Here is an 18,775-nt window from a genome sequence, read left to right as displayed (position 1 = left end):
GACCACAACAACAACAACAACAACATCCTACATCTAACTTAGAATTAGGGGCAGCTCCTTTGCACACAACAAAATTTCTTATAGTCGTGCTTTTAAATTCATTAAACACAGCACTGGGAAACAATATCAAAAGGCAACGCCAATTGCAATTTATCAAATTACAGATCATCAAGTCTTCGCGCACACTAAATGTGGCAAGCGCACTTCCTGGTATATTTCATGAGAATTCATTCGGTATGTAATTCTTTCACTTGCATTGCGGCTAATTGCGCAGCCCTCCGCTTTTATCGCCGTGGTTCCAAACGAAAACGAGTGTGAACAAGGATAAGAAATACAATTTTCCAAGACCAGCACACACGTTTGCAGTGACAGCAACGATGCGACAAAATGCAAATTGCACACCGCTTTCAATTTCTCCGACCGGAGCGTGTGTACGGGAAACTACCACGACCTGTGGCGACGACACTGGACTAAATCACTAAATAGAAGACCTGTGATGCGACACCAACATAATAATCTCAACATAAATGAACGGTATCCATTCAGTAAGCGGGTATATGTCTTTGCATCAACGATCCCAAACACTGTTTTAATATGCTCCGACATACCGACAAATCAACAAATCGTGCGGAATTCACAAGGCGAAAGCCGCAGAACAACGATGAAGCCGCAGACACCAAACATTAACACCTGGATGGCCTGGCTACGCACGAAGACAGCACTCGAATTCAGCCACGGATTCAGATCAGCCCACAAATATGCCCAGCAACCACTCGGCGGACCCCGCGCTCATTACGTCTGCGCAAGTGCTCGCCTTACTCGCTGGGGGGACCTGCACACCGCCATCGTCGCTTCGTTGCCACTCGCCACGCCATAACAAGCACCGTCCCCCATCAATAATCTCGAGAGAATATCTTAATGACCTTAAAAATGACAGATCGAGCTATTGGCGCCAGGACTCCGAAAGTCGACGCCAGCAGTCCCTCCACCGCTGAGACATCAGCATTTGAAGAAACCGGACGTTTGTTCAAAGGGAAAAGTACTGACTGGCAAGATAAATCAGCACAAAGTACTGAAGGAACTCACCTTTCATTTGAACGTAGTGTATGGATTCAACGCTCGTAACCAGAACAGAACTACAAATGTAACACGCAACACTTTCTAAAACCGAAGCTGAAAGTGGAAACGTACATAGTTTTAATATGGGAATGAAAACAGGGAGATTACGTCAAAAGGGCGAGTTACGCTTTGGTAATGCTGTAATTCATAAAGGGGAAAGCATTTGTCTCACCTCTCAGTTTTAGCGATTAGGTATCCTTCCACTTAAAGGACACAACCAGCATTTCGCTGGTTACGCTTGAACAATGGACGATGCCGCAGCTTGATACGGATTGAACGGATTACATCTTCCAGCAAGATGGGGTTCGCACATTTTAAATCAACATGCTCCAAACCGTGGGATAGTTCGTATTGGTTGCTTTGTTCTGTTTTTGGCTCCTGTGACACCTATGACTTTCATGTGGATATACGAAAGACTACGTTTATGTGCCTACTTTGCCGTAACCAAATCCAGAACTCAAAACATGCATTTCCAAAGCGCTTGCCTTGGTGACCACATAGGCTTCGAAATGTGTCGCATTATATGGATTGTCGTTTAGTTGATGTCCTTGTGACCAACGGGTGACATTGGTTGTTGTTAATGTAGTGGAATTCAGTCTGAAGACAGATTAGGAATGGGAATTGAGTCAAGCCAGTCTAATACAAACCTTTTCATCTTTGCATCACTGCTACAAACTACGTCACATTGAGCCGGCTTACTGTATTCAAGCTTTGGTCTTCCTCTACAATTTCAACCCCCAACTCTTCCCTCCATTAACATATTAAAGTTTTCTTGATGTCTCACAGTCGGTCACATCAACCGATCCCTTCTTTCATTCAAGTTGTGCACAAATTTCTTCTTTCTTCAATTTCGATTCAGTGCATCGTCACTAGGTACTTAATTAACCTATTTAATCTGCAACGAATTTGTATAGTACCAGATTTCAAAAGCTTCTATTTTTTCTTATCTGAATTATGGGTCTTCCGCGTTTCACTTTTGCATACGCCACATTCGAAAATAATTCCTAACATATGTGTTCGATGTCAGGCAATTGTTGATTTTGTGAAACCCTTTTCTTCCTAATGGTAGCCCGCATTTTATATTTTCTGTGCTTCAACCGTTAACGGTCATTTTGGTGCCCAAACAGCAGAACTCAGCTGTTGCTTTTAGTCTAATTGCTTCATTATCCTATGTTTTAATTCGACTCCAAGCTACTACCTTTGTATTCATTTTGTTTATCTTGTAAAATCGTTTCAGAACGCTATCTGTTCATTTCAACTGCTCTTCCAAGTTCTTTACCGCCTGTGACACAACTAAAATGTCGTCGGCAACCTCAGACATTATATTTCTGCTCTGAGAACTTTAATTCTGTTTCAGAATCTCGCTTTTCTGCTCAATATGCAGACTGAAAAACATCGGACGTAGGCTATAACCTTCCCTCCCTTCTCAACTAATGCCACCGGTTTGTTTCCTTCGATACTCATGACTGCAGTTTGTCTCCCCCAAGTAGTGGATAACCATTCATTCCCTTCATTGTATCCGTGCTACCTTCAGAATTTCAAACAGTACATTCCATTCAACAATGTCAAAATCATTCTCTAAATTTACAAATATTGTAAACGTAGATGAACTATCATCTAAGATACGTTTCCTCTCATAGTCTTTTATTTCTTTGGCTTATACCACTATTTCCGGGCTTCAGTAAATAATTTTTATCACTAGTATGCAACCATGACGTATTTACATTGCTAATACGGTAACGCTTGCAACTTTCACCACTTACCCTCTTTATATTTGCGATTATTATTGTTCTTGTCATCGTATGGCGTAACAGAACATATAGAATGAATTTACCGGTTGCTGCATATATTTGACAGAAACACAGTGACACCCAGTGTCACTTCAAGCATGTCTTCCACATCAATTCTGTAAGCATGTGGCGCCTAGTTCTTCACAATTTGTCCTGTTTTTTGTTCCTCTGCATCAGACGCACAATTGTCACTAGCACAATAATCCTAGTTCCTCGAGATGTGTCCATATATTCCTTGCCCCATTTCGATGAAGCTGAGTCTCGACCACTCGTGACGGGTGGGGGATATCCCTCATTGCACCATTCAGACGTACATCTTAGTTGCATGTGTGGTGTTTTCCTACACAGCGGCACGATATTCACAGCTGAGAGGACAAATGGAATTACAGAACTGCGTAGCGTGTTTTCAATTTCTCCTTGACTGTTTCTGGCTATATTGTGAAGTAGATGTACCCCGTCAAGCATCATTAATAGTTTCGTGCAGTGTTTCTTAAATGACTACCCGATCGAGGGTGAGACATAGATATTTAGGGACATAATCAAATAACATGTGTAACTTGCTGTGCGTCTCTTAGTTAGGGAGATTGAACACTGTTCCCTGTGGTTTACTTGGGTTATGCTGGAGTCTCCATTTGCAAATTTATTCCTTCATATTGGTTAGGTCACTTTAGAGTGTACTTTCACGATGGTTGACATTTTTGTTCTGAGATTCTAATGCAAGTTCATCTGAATTCTTGGTTTTCTTGAAAAAAAAATGGGAGCCAAGGCTGATCCTTGAGGAATGCCATTATTCACTGATCTTCATTTGGTAGCTCATCCACTGAGAAAAACTGAGAACATTCGATCGGAGAGCATTGGGAATATTACAACCTTGCGGTCGTAGGGTATTATTTCACTGCCTGTCTATCTGCTGTCTGTCTGACAGTTAAGAGTCCTTTTCTCAGGGACGGGTAGTGGTCTCGCTTATCAAAACCTATAGATGAGCTATCTACATATGTGCATGCCGGGCCTGGTGATCTAGCGATGAAACGCACTCTGGAAACCGAGAGGTCGCGCTATCGATCTCAGTCAGAACACGGATTTTATTGTCTTCGTTTTTAATTTGGCCTTCATCGTTCAACGACATGAAGAATCACCAGAATCAGCACCTGGCAGATGACTGGGGTAGCTTTGAAACACACACGTCACAGAAGTGGCATCCAATATAAAGACTTGCAACAGGCCATTCAGTCACACGAAATTATTGTTGTTAACTGTATACATAATTAAGTTTGTGTGGAACACTCCGAGTGCTAGACTTACACGCACTTGTTTTCGGTTTTCTTTTTACTTTCCGTGATATTTTAATCGGTGTACCGCTATGCATTAAACAGATATAGCTGTTTGTAATCACTATATTCATTTTAAATGTCCTCTCAGTGTTTGTTTATTTAGCATTAGTGCGCAGATCGACGGTGATAAAGGGGAGGTGGCAGGCAGGGTGCAAAAACCTTCAGTGAGTGCCGAAACTGGCAGTCCCCTGAGGGAACGGTGTTTTCTCATCTCGACAGGCCACAAGGGCAGACATGATCACCGCCACTTCCGTCAATAAGAGCCGGAGGATAGTTCTCGGTTCGCCTTTGGAGAAGCCCTACTCCTGCCCTCGTCTCCCCTCTACTCCTCCCGGCTGCCCCGGGCGACACGTTCACGTTCGCCGGGCGCCAGATTTACTTTGTCCGAGGTGAACTTGGCCCGGGCTCCTCTCCGCGCTGTTCCGACAAAACACTTGATTTAGGTCCGAGCGGGCCAGCTGCAGCACTCGGGGGTTAACGCTCGCTGCCTCCTCAAAGAGAAGACGCCGCTGCGAAAACCTAGTATTACGGGCTTCGCACGAACTGCACTGACCCTTATCACAGACCTCAGCTACGCTGTTCCCTCAGCACAAGGGCTTCCTGTAGCAGCTATCGTATATTGTGCTTCTTCTGTCTACCGTTCTTTATTTATCTCTTTTTTTTTTTCTTCTTCCTCCCTTTACAGTAGCTATTCTTGTATGGATTTCCCGCTTCATAAAACGTGAAGATGATGTAAAAACGACAAGCGGTCTATACAACCGAACTTTTATAGGGAGGACATCTTAGACATTCGCACTACACTGGCAACCAAAGGGCTTGAATTTTCTGCCGCAGTTCTCGCTAGACATAAGAACATAGTTTTATGGCATCATTGTCTCTCTGTTCACTCTTGTGAATCTAATGAGTTTTCATGATACGAAAAGCAGAAGACGAGTTTGGTTATTTGGGTACCAAAATGACTGATGGCGGCAGAAGAAAAGAGGATGTAAAGTGCATACTCGCAATAACAAGGAATGCATTTCCAAAAAAGATAGATTCATTAACAGTAAATACAAATTTAAGTTCCGGGAGGTATTTTCTGAAGGTATTTGCCTGGTGTACAGCCTTACACGAAAGTGAAACGTGGGCAACAAGTAGTCCACATAAGAATAATTTTAAGATTTTGAAATGTGCTACGAAATATAGCTAAAGGCTAGGAGGATAGATTGAAGAACTAATGATGAGGTATTGAATCCAGATGGGTGAAAAAGAAAGTCGTGGCACAACTAAGATCGGTTGAAAGGACACATGCTGCGAGATTAAAGAATAGTCTGTACAGTAATATGGGGATTTGTTGGGATAAAACTCTATAAAGAGACCAAAACTTATGTACAGTAAGTAGGTTGGAAATGATGTAATCTGCAGTAGTTACGCAGTGACGGTGAGGTCTGTACAGAACAATGTTCAGACTGAAAGCTACTGCAGCAACGGCGAATTTTCAGAAATATTTAATGAAATTAATTTCGGAGGGTGTAGGTATTCCGAAATATGTCTTGAGAGCGATCTAGTCGCGAAACTGCACCTTTCTTCGTTTCAGATGATATGTAAAACGTAATAAATAAAAAAGTTTCTTCTTGTTAAAGTCATTGTGTAATTTTCGAATCGACATGTGACGTGACTACTCAATACGATGCAGCTCCTTCCACATGAAACATATATTGTGGAAATTATGTTAATGTCAGATTTATGTTTTTTGTCGTCCCGTAGTTGCTTTATTATTATTATTGTTTGTATAGTCTATACAATTAACGTAAAGGCTGTTGTTTTTATACCACACGGGTTTCATTTTCTTTTATTTAGCGGTAATTTTTTTAGATCTTGGTATCACACATGAATCGCCACGGAATGCCATCCCGTTGCCTTCGTACATCAGGGTGCCCGATTTGCGGGGATTGTAAGCACATTTAACGTAAACACTTAACATTCGAATTTTTCTCTCTTTTTTTAAAAAAAAATGCTTGTGTTGGTTGTGTGTTTACCGTCTACAGCGTCATTCATTAACTCTCGCAACAAATGCATATCCATGAAGTTTTGAATAGAATGACCAACACCATGTAACATATTTGTAATGTCGAAGTCTTTCCACTTTTCCAATGCTTTCTCAGCAGATACTTGTTTCTCAAGTGTAGTGAACATCTGCGACTTGCCACTTTCAAACTATAGTGAATTCAGTAACCGGAGTTACTCATCCTGCATCTTTCAGGAGGACGTTCATATATGTGTAATTTTTGCTTTCCTTATTAATCATTGTTTGGTTAAAATTGACGCCTTATTATCAGAATACTTCCGTCTCAGTCATGCCTTCAGGAGATTAGTGATTAGAGTGGAACCTGTCTTGGATAACAAGCATGCAACAAAGCAGTTTCGTAATGTGATGTGAAGCGGCAATCACATTCAAATATATCTTCTTATCGGTCCATCATTTTATCGAATCTGATTTTATTTGAACTGATTTAAAAACTAATTGGTCCTAAGGTCTGTTCTAAATGACAGACATGTAACTAATCTCTAAATGAAGATTTAGATGCTGTTAAGATTGACAGTAGATTTGAAGTGTTCTGCGTGCAGATAGGCATCTGAAACCTCTCCTTCGTTCAGCAGACACGATACCCTCACAGTCGCCAACTGCAGTCCCATAAAATAAATCTGAGAGCCTATAATATCACAGGGCCGAAGAACGTCGTAAGAAATGCTCCATTTCAATTCGATTCTTTCACACATGAAAGTTTTCGGCAGTGCTTCACCGATAATAGTGGATACTCACCACCAACCTTTCTTGACACTTCCATTTTACCAACAATATTATAAGTGTGTTGTATTCACACAAGCCAACATAATTTATATTGGTTGGCTCTAATTCCACTATCTGAAAAATTCTTCATTCACTGTAAATAGTCTTATAACACAAGCATTTACTTACCTATTGTTGCAAATAAATAAAATTGTTGCAAATGTAATTAATACTGGAGACAAGTACTGATTAATATCAACTGGAAGGAGAGGAAAATAAATACACACTACAGGAAGAATGGCCCCAAGTACTTTTGGCACAGTTAACGTCGAAATTTTAGAATCAGCATGTATTTCTAGCTTTAATTTATTGCAGTGAGACTGGAGTTTTTGTGCGAACTCTAATACTAAAAGCGGCTTAGTAAAGAGTTGACAGATGTGTGTTAATTACTAGGCGAGACAGGAAAACCAACAAAGGGATCAGGAAGAAGATGAAGTGGAAGACACAATTATGTCGGTAATGAAAATGTGACAGGTAGCCAGGATAATGTATGATAGCTGGAACAAGGAAGTTCTTTACTGGATTCCAATATGTAAGAAGAGACCGCGACAACAACCTGCGGAAGGTGGGTTGGTGACATTTAAAAAGATTCATGTGGCTTAAAGTTGCATACATTGTAAAATTTTAGAGGAGATATATGTCCAGCAGTGAATGTCAGTTCGCTCTTCGTGAAGATCAAATAGATTTCTAACCCTCCGAAACATTAATTTTTCTCTGGGATTGGGAATCATCATTTTTGAAGCCAGCAATGACCTCAGCCTGATGAATTACATTCTACAGCGGTATAGCGAACAAATGTGAAGAGTGATAATTTGAAGCGACGCTGGACGCAGTATTTGATATCGTCTGCTATGCATTCAGTACAACATGAATGTTACCATCAGGTTTCTGAGGTAAGTACTCCCTTACGTAACTTCACATCCTATGTTTTGGCAGGACCACGCCTGGCCAGCAGTATCTGGGAATGTCATCTTAGGAAACAGACGGTTTCCACTGCTCCTTGACCAGTACGTTCCTCACAATGTCTTGGATACACTTGTGTAGTAACTTAATCGTCTCTGACATCCGACAACCCCTGTTGATGGACATCCTCAATCTGTGTTACGAAATTTGATTGCAACGCAAAGGTGCTTTGCACTATATTAAATACTGTGTTTACCTGACAAGATCAGTCGGTACAGGAAACGATCTAAAAATTTGCGCTATCGTCTTCTTATGAAAGCATTTCTTTATTTCCCAAGATCGCTATGTTAACACATAAGTGGATTACTAGTTTCGACAGTATAAATTTCCATCTTCAGGTCTATAAAGGAAAGTGTGGCGAAGTTACAGGTTTAAAGTAATGGGAGAGCACAGTGGGGCAGAGACAAACCTCAGTGACAAAAAATTACATAGCCATAAAACCCGATAGTGGTATTTACATCGCACAATAATTTAAATCACTCTGTGACAATAACATAAGAAACTTTGGATTAGATCCGTCCATATGAGCTGAATTTGAGACTTGTTATCTTAACAACACGTTGTGTGACAGATTGGTTTAAATTACTGCATGATGTAACTGCCAGTACCCGGTTTTATAAGCAAGCAATTTTCTGTTACTGAGTTTTTGTGTACACTCTACTGTGTTTTTGTATTACTTTATGCCTGTAACTACGGCACATTTTCTTTTATGGATCTGAAGAAGCTCGTAATGCATTAATGTTTTAATATAGCGATCTTGGCTAATAAAAGTTTTCATAAAAAGACAGCAGTACATACTGAATTCCCGTTATCAGAGATAATGTCCAATTTGTAACCTTAATTATTATAACATTATTATGCGCTCAGTCTGTGACAAAAACAACGTAACATATACTTTTTTGGTCATGGTGTGGCAGTTTTGACAAGCAATAGTACACTCATGGGCAACTGAATTTCAGACGGCTGTTTTATCGTTTGGAACACCGAAGGGAGTTGCTCGGCGTGACACGTTATTGGGCTGTAAGCAAAATGCTTGCAGTTGACGTGGTAGCCGAGCGCAAGACTGCCAGCACTTTGACATCAGTGCACTGGGTTGTGGGTTCCTGACACGTGGAATACTCCGAGGTTACTTACGGACTGTGCTTGCCAAGTGCCATTATGTGTAATGAGTGTCTTCAGGAACTCGATGTACTGAAAAGCTTCGACACCAGTGTGTGACAGCTGTGAGAAACCACGGGAATAAAAGAAGAGATAGCATTGTGCGTAGAGAGTCCTTCAGACTTTTTTGTCTCGCTCAACCACAGAAAAGTATAAAACTGGCAGCAAGTAGACTTGGCTATGCACTGTACAGTGGATTGTACATTATAAACGTACGTATAGGTAACGGAGTAATTGACTCTGGTAAAATTCTTCCATTTACGTTCTACTGTTCTTCTGTATACAGTAATGAGACAAATATTTTGTTGATTCAACAAGAAGAGTCCACGAACGGAACACTTAATAGCTTACATTAGATACCCATGTGCATGTTAAGCAGTCCGTGTAGATTCTCACAAGATACTCGGTAACTAACTCAGGCTTGACTGTACAGCTGAGTGTAACACGGACGATACCTGGTGAAATTTGGTACAACAGAGTAAAACGTACCTTATCTACACACTACTTAAACAGTAACACGGCTGCTGGTATATTCAGTTTGCCTACGGAGCAGGTGGATAATGGTGACGTCATGAGCTATACTGGACGACAATAAGATGAACCTTATTAACTGATATGAAGCCTCTTCCCGTAACAACGCTACAGCCAAAGTAAGCTTGTTTGAATCCCAGGGCAACTAATCTGAGCAGACGCTCTCCTGGGACAGAATGACATCTAATGATCACCAACGTAAGCTCATAAAAATTCGTCAATGTGTGCTCCAAAATAATTGGGTCTTTCTCATGCAATGCAATCCACAGGCGCCAATGACGGCAGGGCATGAACATCACATGATAACTTACGTCCCCTTTTATCAAAATACTTTGAGTGAACAACTTTCCAATTTTCTCTACTCTGAATTCAGACAAAGTTTACTGATTACTTCATTCATCTGTACCATACCTTCCGTTGAAGTTGTCCTGCTTTGTGTATTTTGTTCAAGCGGAAAAAAACAGGAATACGGTAACGTCACAAAATTATTTGTATTAGACTACTGATCTCAAATTGAAAGTCATTTCGGTTAAGTGAAGTTTTAATACAAATATTACTTTATTCTCAGGAGTACAGAATAGACAGTTGAACTTAGTGTTGCCGTACGTCTAAAGAAGACTGGCGTTGAAGAACAGCGACCACTAATTAAAGCCCCGAAAACAGCACTGTAGGTTTTAAGAGGATTGAGTGTTAAATTTGTGACAAATATCTGACACCACAGAGTCAAATATGAAGGGTGAGTCGAGAAAGGTGTAAGTTTTATTTCGTGGTAAATTCAAGCTATCGAAACACGGTTTTGGGCAAATGATAACACGCAGGGAGGCGTTTAATGATCAGCAATGTCAGCTGTAGAAATGCGGCGTAAGAAGTCACCCTCATTCTGCCAACGTGCTTCTCAAAGACGGAGCAGGGCACTCGCTTGCCCTTGGGTTGGAAACTGCCCTTAAAAGGCGGAAGAATAAGCAATGATCGCCGGCCGATGTGACCGAGCGGTTCTAGGCGCTTCATTCTGGAGCCGCGCGACCGCTACGGTCGCAGGTTCGAATCCTGCCTCGGGCATGGATGTGTGTGATGTCCTTAGGTTAGTTACGTTTAAGTAGTTCTAAGTTCTAGGGGACTGATGACCTCAGATGTTAAGTCCCATAGTGCTCAGAGCTATTTGAACCATTTTTTGATGCAATGATCAACGGCATGAACATGCAAAAGCGGTGGAAACCACTGTATTAAAAACCTGTAATGTTTATCCACAGGACGTATGGCAAGTAACTGAAAAAGTGTCATGATGATCTCTCCTTTAGCAGAAGATTCCGAAATAGTCCCCATTCGGATCGCCGGGAGAGGAGTACCAAAGGGGAGGTGACCACGAAAAAAAATGAATGGCCAAGGACGGGATAACATTCTGCGAGTTGGAGGATGGAACGTCAGAAGGCTGAATTTGGTAGGAGAGTTAGAAATTTGCAAAATGGAAATTCAAAGACTCATTCTAGATACAGTGGAGGGGTCAGTGAAATGAAATGGAAAGAAGACAAGGATTTCTGGGCAGAAGAATATAAGTTAAAATCAATAGCAGTAAAATGTTGTATAACTGGAGTGGATTCGTTATGAATAGTAACTCAGGGCAGAGAGTGAGCTATTGTGAACATTTCCGTGATTGGTTTGTCCTCGTAAGATTCCACAGCGATAGTTCAGTTATACATGCCAATGTCGCAAGCAGCAGATGAAAAGACAAAGAAAGTACTTTAGGATGTTGAACGAGTAATTCAGTATGTAAAGGGAGATGAAAACCTGAAAGTATTGGGGTTTTGAACGCTGCTGCAGGAGAAGGAATATAAAAAAGGGTTACGGAAGAATATGGACATGCCAGTTGGGAGGAGAGAGGAGAGAGACTAAGTGAGTTCTACAGCAAATTTAAAATGGTAGTAGCCAAAAATCACAAGACCCACAGACACAGGAGCGGTACAGCTGGATTACATCATGGGAGACAGAGATTACGAAATCAGTGTTAGATTGTAAGGTTTACGCAGGAGCGGATATAGAATCAGATCACATTGTAGCAGTGATGAAACGTAGGCTGAAGTCTGAGAGAATGGCCAGAAACAATCATTGTGGTAGGAAGTGGGTACTGAAGTACTGAGGATTGTCGAGACGCTATTGCCTCTCGCTAAGGACGTAGATACTGCGACAAGGAACAACAGAGTAGTCAGTTCAGTTGAAGGGGAATGGACGTTTATAAAAACGGCAGTACAGAAGTTGGCAAGAAAAACATTTGTGCAAGAAAATAACTACGAAGAATCCTTAGGTAACAGATAAAATACTTCAGTTGATCGATGAAAGAGGAAGAAAAAGGAATACAGATCTAGATGCCATAGGAACGAAACCAGTAGCCAGGACTAAATGACTGCAGGAAAGGTGTGAAGAAAATGAAATATTCATATATATAATATAGAGTGCAAAAGGCTATTTACAATTTGTGCAGAAACCAAATGGCAGTTATAAGAGTCGATGCGCATGAAAGGGAAGCAGTGGGTGGGGTCGGAGTGAGACAGGGTTTTAGCCTATCCCCGGTTTTATTCAGTCTGTATATTGAGCAAGCAGTAAAGGAAACAAATGAAAAATTTGGAGTAGGAATTAAAATCCACGGAGAAGGAATAAAAACTTCGAGGTTTGCGATGACATTGTAATTCTGTCGGAGACAGCAAAGGACTTGGAAGAGCAGTTGAACGGAATAGACAGTGTCTTGAAAGGAGGATATAAGATACACACCAAAAGAAGCAAAACGAGGATATTGGAATGTAGTTAAATTAAATTAGTTGATGCTGAAGGAATTATATTTGGAAATGAAACACTTAAATAGTAAATGAGTTTTGCTATTTGGGAAGCAAAATAACTGATAATGGTCGAAGAAGTGAAGATTTAAGTGTCATGAACTCTTTCTGAATGTATTTGTAAGGAGTATAGCCATGTACGGTAGTGAAACATGGATGAGAAGAATTTTAAACAAAAAGAGAACAGAGGCTTTCTAAATGTGGTACTACAAAGGAATGCTGAAGATTAGATGGGTAGATCACATAACTAATGAGGAGGTACTGAAAAGAATTGGAGAGAAGAGAAAATTGCGGCACAACTTGACTAGAAGAAGGGATCAGTTGGCAGGGCATGTTCTGAGGCATCAAGTGATCACAATTTAGTACTGGAGACCAGCGTGTAGGGTAAAAGTCGTAGAGGGAGACCAAGAGATGAAAACACTAAGCGGATTCAGAAGGATGATTGTTGCAGTAGTTACTTGGAGATGAAGACGCTTCCACAGGATAGAGTAGCATGGAGAGCTGCATCAAATAAGTGTCTGGACCGAAGACCACAACAACAAATATGTATAAAAGTCGAAACAATCTTCGGTGAAATAAAAGCAAGTGTGGTAATAATAACAGTGCAATGGGAATTCCATTGTTAAACGTAGAGGAGAGAGAAAACGTGGAAAGATTACATGCTTACATTGAAGTGCCTCTTTGAGAAGGACTTGTCTAATGAAGTGGCAGAAGAATTTGTTTTCGATATGGCAGAGACAGGGGATCCAGAATTAGAATTTAAAAGAGCTATGGAAGAACTGAGATGAACTAAGGCGCAAACGACAGATAACATCCCATCGGAATTTCTAAAGTAAGGAAGGGAAGAGGCAACCAAATGACTATTCAGATTGGGGTGTAGAAAATATGGAGACGGACGACGTACCATCAGATTTCGGGAAAAATATCAGCCTCGCAATTCTTAAGGTAGCAAGAGCAGGTAAGTGCGAAAACTATCGTTCATTGAGCTTAGCTGCTCATGCATCCAAGCTGCTGAAAAGAATAACAAACAGAAGAATGGAAAAGGCACCACAGAGTCAGTCCCGAAGTGGCCGTTAATAATGGATGCAAGGCTGAGGAAACATTAAAACTCGCTCATAAAAAAAGGCGTTCGACAATGTAAAATGTTGCAAGAAGTCCTTAATTCTGGGAAAATAGGATTGGAAGGGAATAGGAGAGGGATGCAGACTTTCCCCCCTCCTGCTGAATCTATACATCGAAGAATCAGTGATGTAAACAAAAGAAAGGTTCAAAAGTGCGACTATGGAATGAACAGTCTATTGAATACATAATATCGTTTGATAGTAAACCGGAAAAAGTCAAAGATAATGAGATGTAGCGTAAATGAGAACAGCAAGGCACTTAACATGAAAACAGATGATCACGAAGTAGACGAAGTTAAGTTCTGCTACCTTGAAAGCAATACTATCCACGACGGACGAAGCAAAGAGGACATCGGAAGCAGACTAGCACAGGCAAACAGGGGATTCCTGGCGAAGAGAAGTCTACTGGTACCAAACTTAGGCCTTAATTTGAGGAAGAAATTTCTGAGAATGTACGTTTTGAGCACACCATTATGTGGTAGTGAACCATGGACAGCGGAAAAGTCGAAACAGAAGAGCATCGCAGCCTTCGCGATGACTACGCAGAATCAAAGAAAAAAAAGTAAAATACTGAAAATAAGAAGAGACAGGATGATAGAACATTTATTACGACATGAGGGAGTTACATCCGTGGCATTAGAAGGAGCTATAGAGGGTAAAAACTATAGAGGAAGACAGAGATTTGAATACATCCAACAAAAAATTGATGACGTAGTTGCAACTGTATTCTGAGATGAAGAGGTTAGCCGAGAAGAGGAATTTGTGGAAGGCCGCCTTTAACAAGTCAGATGACTGAAGACTCAAAAATTAGTGTTTAATCCTCTTATCTTTCGTGTCAGTCGAAATTTTGAAGCAAGTATTCCTTTTTAATAGACTGAAAAGCATCCAGACACTTTTGAATGTACGAGAACAGTGATATGGTGGCTCGCAGTAGTTCAGTTGCAAGTATTGTATCTGACCTTATGTCAATATCTTTCAAGGTGGGGCCTACAAGAAATCTTAGTAGCCATAGCCTGTTTTTTTGCTGCATAACAGTAATGAGCCTGCTGTAACATCCACGTGATAAATTTTTGGCTACAGTGCGACGAGTGGAAATTATGCCTCTGTTATAAACATTATCTATTCGGCGTATGAAAAAACAGTGAACACTTATAAATATTAATTATTTATATAATTTTCTATGATGTAATTGGACATATCGATGTGCATCATGCAAAGGCAATGCTAATAGTAAATTCATTTTATGATCTGCGTTTGTCTTCCTGTGTTTTTACCTTTTGTTGGTTGGCTTTTGTAGGTTGCGGACGCATATCAAACTGAGGTCTGTAAAGAAATTGTAATTATTTGTTAATTATTACTTGAAAATAGAGTTCATTATTATTATAAATATGAGTGAATAAGTATTTGTAACTTTAATTCCTCTCTCAGTAAGTATTATCTGTGTTAATTATTTCTTTCCGCTGCAACGAGCGCAGCCATTGATGATAGCGATTTGTATCGCGTTTTTGTCTGTGTTTTCCTTAGAAACAAATCAAATGATTGCTTGATGAGGTCTAAATAGTGCACAATATGAAAGTATAGTTTATAGAGTTTAATAATAATTTCAAATACTTACTTATTTGATCTAACAATTGAAAGTCTCTATCAATTGTCTGCCGCCATCTTAACAATTATCTCAGCGGCAAATTCAAATTACGCAACTCTGCAGACATAAATGCCGAACGTATACAAATGTGGAAAAATAAATGCGCACCGGTGGTTCCGAACTCATTTTAATGATAATAATTCGAATCAGATCGGTTCTTTAAAAACAGTGCTCATAGCATGATCGTTATAACAAACTTTTCTAGCTGATGTATGGAGCCGAAATTAATTACGCACGAGTTACGAAGAATATTGTTTCAGGTAACATATGTTAGTGTTGTGCGCGGCTGATATTCGGTGGTTTTAATGATCATTTTGCTGAAGATAACTGTTTCCATCATAATCCATAGTTGTATAGAATCTGTTGTATGAACTGTGATTTAGTGACACTTACACAACGTACAGACAACACTTTAACACGACGTTAACTTGGAGTTATTTAGCAACTTGACCAATTCTTTAGCCGGGAGAAAATTTATTTAGTAATTACTCAATGTTATAAAATAAGATTATCAACTTCATTTACAAATTAGTTAAATACCAAACCACTGAATAACCCAGCGAACGCCACACTGCTATGAGAGCTCTTAGTGGCGGTTGCCTTATTTTGGAATACGAGAATTTTTCTTCGGCTACTGTTGCGGAAAGTTTCAGCGACAACATCAACATGTATCTATGTACTCGTCTTTTCAAAAGATTTTTCGTAAGGTGAAAAAGTACACCAGTCCATTAAGAAAATCGTACATGCTACAGTATCTCTGTTGGCACAAAGGTTAAAAGGATTAAACGCAGCAATGTGTGCCACTCGGCGTACTGTCATTTGCCTGAAACTGAGTTTCGATGTTCTGAACCATCCATGACGAAGCTGATGTGCCACGTCTTAGTATATCATGCTTCGTTTGTAGCCTTCGGTTTCCTACAATACTCATTTCAAATTTCAAACGGTAGTTACAGTTTGACATTTATTTAGTGTTCTGCAACACAATGTCACTTCATAGACACCGAGATCATGAGAAAAACAGTACAGGTTCGCATATGACAGGTCACTGCTTCGGAACTATCACATAAACCATCACATACCCGTTTCCCTGAAGCAGGAGGACATCTGTAATGCTGGTAGGAGACAGAGGTGTCGTCTGTATCACCAGTTGCCGGAACAGCTGAACACGGGCGGTTCAGAGAGCGGGCTTTGAAATATTGAAGAGTAAAGCCACGGCTGTCGCTGTACGATACACGGTCGTCTGCAAGTATCCAACAATTTGCAGTTACATGTGTACATCCCTGATATCTGTAGTGAGACGGACTATACACTTTCTAGAATTAAAATTTTTTAACAGTGGTTCTATTGCGTTTTTCTTTTCTTTCATGGCCCTAGTTCAGTATATAAACTTACAATTCCGCTGCTGCTCATTGGTGATGTATTGGTTACATGACGCACGAGCAAGTGTACTGACGCCGACTTTAAATTCACTTGTTGGTTGCAGGACCACTGTTTGCAAACAGGGACCACTGAAAGCGGTCGGATTTAAGTAAGTAGATACAGACACACAGATGACGATGTTATCATTATTTTTCTCTCTGATTCGTTTGTCAATTAGTTCATTATATTTATAGACTTCTTGGACAGTGAACCTTTAGTAATTTTCTCACGTACTTACAAACAACTGGGCAAATCATTTTCCACATTTGACTGCATAAGATCTGCATAAGATATTCAAGTACCTATCTAGCTGTAAAAGAGGCTTCAATGCAAACCCGAGTTTATTGTATGTTTCAGAGGAATGTGGCTTTATAGATTCTGAGGGCCGATGTATGTAAACGAATCTTTTATCAACGTTCGCTAACTGTTTATCTAGATTGAATTTTTTTTTTAAATCTGTGGGCTTTTAATCCAAATATCTTCCATAAAGAGAACTGCCTTTATTTCGTGTTTCCTAGTTAAAATAATACGACATTTGTAACTATGTGGGCGTACTGAAAACTAATGCTTCCGTATTTTACATGGAAAATTGATAAATTATTCTAAATAAAACAAAGTTTTTAATATTCTACATCCACATTTACATCTCAACATAATCATCCTGACGACGAACACATTTCTCCCAACGAGAGACGAGTGTTTTGATACCGCCTCTGTGCAATGACTGTTGACGGAGCCACAACCTCGCCTCTACTCGCACCGCTTCGATACTATCAAAGTGATGTCCTCGAAAGTGTTTTTTTCAGTTTTGGAGACGAATGAAAATCGGATAGCGCCAAGTCGGTATTACATTGAGGATGATCGACGACAATGAAGCCAAGACATCGCATTGCTGCAGATGTCGCAGCGCTCGTATGTGTTCCGGCATTGTCATGCTGAAAGAGATAGTGCTCCATGTGTGGACTAATTGGAAACTCGATTACAGCATGCTGTTTATCACGCACTGACATACACTCAGGTGACACAAGTCATGGCAGTAGTATCGCGTACAAGTGGTATAAAAAGACAAACATTGCTGGGGCTGTCATTTGTACTCAGGTGAATCATGTGAAAAGGTTTCCGACATGCTTTTGGACTAACGACGGGAAGTACACAATTTTAACGCGGAATGGTAGTTGGAGCTAGACACATGGGATATTCCATTTCGGGAATCGTTATAGAATTATATATTCCGAAATCCACTGTGTCAAGAGTGTGCCGAGAGTACCAAATTTCAGGCACTACTTCACGCCAAGGGCAACGTAGGGGCCAACAGCCTTCACTTAACGACCAAGAGCAGTAGCGTTTGCATAGAGTTTTCAGTGGTATCATACAAGTAACACTGCGTGAAATACCCGCAGAAATCAATGTAGTGCGTATGACGAACGAGAGGCGGAATTTGGCGTTAATGGGGTATGGCAGCAGACGTCCGATGCGTCTTGGCTATCAGCACATCGCCTGCAGCGCCTCTCCTAGGCTCCTGACCATATCGGTTGGACTAGACGACTGGAAGACAGTGTCCTGGTGAGATGAGTTCCGAGTTTAGTTGGGAAGAGCTGATGGTAAGGGTCGAGTGGGGCAAAGACCCCACGAAGACACGGACAAAAGTTGTCAATAAGGCAATGTGCAAGCTGATGGTGAATCCATATTCTTGTGCGCTGTGTCTGCATGGTGTGGACTAGGTCCTCTGATCCCGCTAAACCGTTCACTGGAAATGGGTATTTTCGACAACTTGGAAACCATTTTCGGCCATTCATGCACTTCATGTTTCCAAACAACGGTGCAATTTGTATGGTCATGGCATCCCGCCAAAATTGATCCGCAATTGGTTTGAATAACTCTCTGGACAAATCGAGAGAATGATTTAGCCCACCAGATCGCCCGACATGAATCACATCGAACATTTGCGGGGTATAGTCGAGAGGTTAGTTCTTGCGCAAAATCCTGCAGCGGCAGACACTTTGGCAATTATGAACCGCTATAGAGGCAGCATGGCTCAGTATT

The 18,775-nt window shown here is 40.6% G+C and overlaps 1 protein-coding gene across 2 annotated transcripts in view; it reads left to right on the top strand.

Annotated features, from left to right (window-relative positions):
• Window positions 1–18,775, top strand: part of LOC126235550 (discoidin domain-containing receptor 2-like) — a 782,972-nt gene that overhangs the window by 112,439 nt on the left and 651,758 nt on the right. The window lies entirely within an intron of this gene.

Source organism: Schistocerca nitens, chromosome 1 (genome assembly GCF_023898315.1).
Source record: "Schistocerca nitens isolate TAMUIC-IGC-003100 chromosome 1, iqSchNite1.1, whole genome shotgun sequence".
Lineage (NCBI taxonomy): Eukaryota > Metazoa > Arthropoda > Insecta > Orthoptera > Acrididae > Schistocerca > Schistocerca nitens.
Note: the sequence above shows the minus strand (reverse complement) of the source record. Positions and strands in the feature narration are given on the sequence as shown.